Source organism: Apis dorsata, unplaced genomic scaffold (genome assembly GCF_000469605.1).
Source record: "Apis dorsata unplaced genomic scaffold, Apis dorsata 1.3 scaffold_295, whole genome shotgun sequence".
In the NCBI taxonomy this organism is placed as follows: domain Eukaryota; kingdom Metazoa; phylum Arthropoda; class Insecta; order Hymenoptera; family Apidae; genus Apis; species Apis dorsata.
Window position 1 is genome coordinate 1478253 of NW_006263570.1, and position 5113 is coordinate 1483365.

Below are 5113 nucleotides of genomic sequence, written 5' to 3' on the forward strand. Positions count from 1 at the left end.
TCATTTCCGTACAACAGAAGCGGTCCACTAGTCACCGTGTGGAACCGTTTTACTGTTAGAAGAGGCCACGGTGTAATTATCAATCGTTCGCGTTTATTTTTCACGGACGTAGCAAAAACTGTTTCCTCGATACAACGGCCGGCTGACGAGGCAGTCGGGAATTATTTCGAACGCGATCCACCGAGCAGATAATGTTTAATTTTAATTTTTAATTCTCGACCGCGAGGTTCAGCGATGCTGCGCTTCCTCGAGTGGAACGCGGGAAGATGGTATAAATGGGAAAAAATTAGAAACGAATATTTTCGTTAAAGCGGAAAGAATCGTTGGAAGCCATGTTTAAAGATTATTATGTCTTTGTTGTTCGAACAAAGATTTGAACAAGGATATTTGTTATTACTTTTATTATTATAGTTATATAAATATGTCAAATATAAGAACGTATCAGAAGTTTAGAGAGAAATAAACGATATAATATTTTTCAATTGAAGAAAAATTTTATGAAAAGAAAAATATACGTGATTAATCTAATCTTTCTTTAACAAAATTGACAAATCTCTAAATGAAATGATATCAATGATATTTATAATTAAATGTACAAAGTTATGAGAATATTCAAAAGTTTAACTCGATCCAAGACTTAAATATCATATGGAACAGTTAGCTGCGTGTTTTCGAAATTGGCCGGAAGTCGTGGCGCCTCGGCATCTTCGCTCGAAAGAGCATAAGCGAGGGGAGAGACCGTGGGAAAAGATAGGACGAAACGAGTAGCCGACCTTGAAATGTATCGTACGAGTATATACGTAAATTCACGATATTCCCTTGGCCGAGCCAAATGAGCGGTTTCACGAAGTATCGATTTTAATTTAATATTAACGAGCTCGTTCATTAAACTTTTGATAATGCATTGGTTCATAAATTTCGGCTTCTGAACTCACCTCCCGCAACGAATACACGGGTCACTTAAATGGAAATAAACTATAATTTATAAATATTTCCCGTAATATAGAGAATAGAGAGAATATTTCCGATACAAATTTTTTTCACGTTTACGTTGAACAACGAAATGAAATTTTTGTTCAACCCCGTTGATATAACTAGATCAATTAATTTCGATGAAAAAAATAAAAATGTATAAATAAAGTGCGTGTTATTCGATAAATTTAATTGGTAAAAATTAACGATGAAAAATATAGAGATGATCGATTGATGCAATGGAAAAGGAATTGTAGATCATTCAATTATAAAATTGATCTTCATTAATTAGAAATTTAATAATAATATGGAATGAAATTAAGAATATATAGTAAAATTTTTGAATAACATGTTTTACTCGATAAATTCAGTTCATAAAAATTAAAATAATAAATTTTTTCGACTCGTTTTAAGTTTTATAAATTACATATTACCCAGCAAAAATATGAAATCATTTTTCTTTTCTTTTTATATTGAATTTTCCCATGTTCATTATTAATTTAAAATTATTGCAACAGATATCTATAATCATTTCGCTTAATTCAATAGATTTTTAATGAATTTTCTGAGGTATTGGGATTCAAGATTTTTCTTATTTGTATATTCTATAAAATATGTTATTAATTCCAAATTTTTAACCAAATTTCGTGTATGTATTATAATAATATTAGCTTTAATAATATACAACAATAATAAATAGAATTAACTGTTACAATTAAAATAAAATAAGGAAGGATGCAAAGATAGTTTCAATGATTCGTAAAATAAAAAATTGGTAATGGATAATAAATATATAATAAAATGGATAGACTAACGATCAAATCACTGAACCGTTTTGCACCTCGTATTCACGCGCAATGGCCCGTTCGTGAGACCGACGACACCGGAAGTCGTCGACCATTCGTACGACAAGGTGGAGACTCGCAGAAAGTTAACGAGCGTGCCACGAGATCGCTCGATCTCTTAGTAGATTTATTCCAATTTACAACACGATTCATGTAGTCACGTAATAATAAACATATTGTTTTATCCATAATAATAATAAAAATATAGGATAACATCGAGAATCATCTGTCGATAATCTTTAAAATCTTTTATTATTATTATTTCAAAATAAAAATTATATCTAGTTATTTCTATTCAAAAAATAACACGAATGAATCATAAATTATTAATACTAGTTATTAAAAAAATATACATTGATTGATTTCATAAAGAAAATAAATTTTATAAATTAAATGTTATCCATTGATGAAGAATTATAAAATTGTAAAAGAAAAATCTTTATACAACTTATAGTTATCAAATCATGCATATTGTTAATAAATTATTGTTCAAGCTCGAGAAAATTCAGGTTTTTGTTCAATAGATTACCTATTTTAATAAATGTAAAGAAATGTAAAAATAATGAATTCAATGTGTCATTTATTCACCCTTCTGATGTAGATTATGATATAATGACAGAATAATTTAATTCTAATCATCGCTTAATCTATCATAAAAAAATTTCATAATAAATTGTTTCAAGTTTAATAATATAATAATGAGTATTATAATATATTTATTCAAATATATCATTTATTAATTTTTTTTTAATTGAATCGTTTCAACTTTACATTATCATTATTAACATATACAGATTTTAATATTTAATTGATATAAACTTTAAAATTAACTAATTAAAACTAATTAAAATTAACTAATAAAATGCAATCTTAAAGAATAAATTAAAATATAATTAAAAATGTAATAAAAAATATACTATGTTACAAAAAAAATATTATGTTTAATATAAAAAGTGGTCATAATAAGAGAAAATTAAACTTATTTCCTTTTCTTTTTTACATGCATATGAATTTATTCTTATTCAATTCTATTACATTATTCATTATGGTAAAATAAAAAAATACAAATTTTATGAATGAAATTTTTTTAATACTAAAAAAGTTTTGTAATTTTTCAGATTTAATATGCAAAATATAATTTTTGTAAAATTAATTTTTCGGATGCCATAAAAAAGATTTCAAGATTTTAATTTTTTGTTTATAAATTACTGAATAAAAATTTATAAAATCAACATTATTATATTTAATTTTTAAATGATTGTATGAAAAGGATTTATTAATCAAATTCAGATTTTATCAGTTTAAATATTACTACAGAAAAGAATTTCTGTTCTGTTCATATTAAAATTCATGAAAAGCAAAAAGGATTTTTATCTTTATATTTCATGCTTCCCTATTATTTATCATGTACAAATAAATTAAATCTATTAATTATATAAAATTCTCTCTTATACCAAATTTACTTTAAGTTTCAGCATCTTCTGTGTAATTGTTTCACTCTAATAGTTGAATGTTGCGGCGAAAATGCGTAGTGAAATGCGTAAAGCGCAACATGCCCTCGAATGCTCAATAAACTGTACATAGAAATGCGCGATTACTCAACACCGAGTACATTATTCTTTCCAAATAATTATGAACGTAATTATACGGTACTGTTACGAGGACTTGTTGAAAAAGCAAAGCGAAAGTGGTTGCACGGTTTGGCACGAGGGAAAAAAAATGGGATACTTAACAATCACTTTGAGAGGAAACCTTGAAAAGTGATTCAAAGAAAGCACGGTTCAAAAGTGATGAGAATACGGAATTAATGATGGAGAATGAAAAAAATATTGCAAAGATGCGAAAACAATTATTATTTTTAATGGACAAATCTTTGGCCTTAAGAAATGTGTTCAATGAGAATTTTGACGGATTAAAACATTGTCGGAAGAAAAGAAACGATACTTCAAAGTAATATTGAGCATCAACCATTGTTCCCTGTGAAACAAAGGAGTCATAAAGATTATTTCATTCGTCTCTGAAGAAATGTCGAACACGTTGTTTAATTGATTCAGAGTAAAGAGAATTCGATAGAAACAAAAGAATAAGATAAAAATCGCAATGACTATCATTCATAGATGTGATTCAAAAGAAACAATGGCAGAGAAAAAAAGGGGGCAAGATTCTTTGGGGAGGGAGAGGATTGTTTGGATGGAACATCAAAGCGAAGGAAAAGGGAAAGCGAAGGAAATGAAATAATCTTGAGGCACAAAGAGGACGAGAAGAATCACTTGAGGTGACTTACTCTCGAAAAGTTTGAACTTCGAACAAAACCCTTTAACCAAGTTAAAACGGTTGTGTGTAAAAACAGAGAATCAAATTTCCATCCCCATCGCGATGGTATTACAATCTCGAATATATTACAGGAGAGCTACGAGAATTCCGCGAACATTTAATAGAATCAAAGCATTATCGCATTTCGCGAAAACAAACGAAAAGGAGAAAAAAAAAAAAGGAAAAAAAAAAAAAAAAAGAAGAAATAAACCAACGTAGCGTTTCACCTCGCCTTTCTCCGCTAATTACAAAATTAAAGGAGCAAAGAGAACTGCTTGTGCCGCATGAATGAAACCCCTAATTTACCGGGGAACAGTCGCTTCAAGGTTACAAACGCTTGAAACAGAAACGCGTCGGTAAAAACGGTGGTGAATGCTCGGCGCATCGGGGAGGAAAGCGTAAAAAGCGCGGCGACACCGCGTCGTCGGTCGGGCATAAGAAGAGAAAAAACCAGGGGAACAGAGAATTAAAATAGTGGTGCTGTACGCGCCACCAAAGAACAAGATACAAAAACCGCGGAGATGAAGGGAGCAAAAGGGGTGAAAAGAGTGGAATAGCGGGAAAGAGAAACAGAGAGAAGAAACGAACGTGATACGCGCCCAGCAGAAGGGTTGATATGAGCGAGAGAGGGAAAACAGAGGCAACGAACGGAGAGAGACAGAGATAACGGGGGACGAAGAGAGCAAACGAAGAGAGGAAGCAAAGAAAGAAAAAGAGAGATGTAGATTGAAGAGTGAAAAATAAAAACGTCCTTCAGCCGCCTAATTATCTTAATTTGCATCGGATAATGAACACTGCAATTAAAACTAATAAAAAAAAAAAAAAATCCTCCTCACCCTTTTCGCCCCCACGTTCCATGCTCACATTGTGCAAAGAGACTGTAAACACGGATGAACGAAGGTTGGCGCGCGACTACCAGCCAAAGAAGAGAAAAAAAAAAAAAAAGGAAAAAAAAGAAAAAAAAACGAGAGAAAAAGGTCAAA

General features: G+C 30.3%; 1 long non-coding RNA gene across 1 annotated transcript in view; it reads right to left on the minus strand.

Annotated features, from left to right (window-relative positions):
• LOC102671894 overlaps nt 1–5113 on the minus strand; it is a 40779-nt gene that overhangs the window by 22141 nt on the left and 13525 nt on the right. The window lies entirely within an intron of this gene.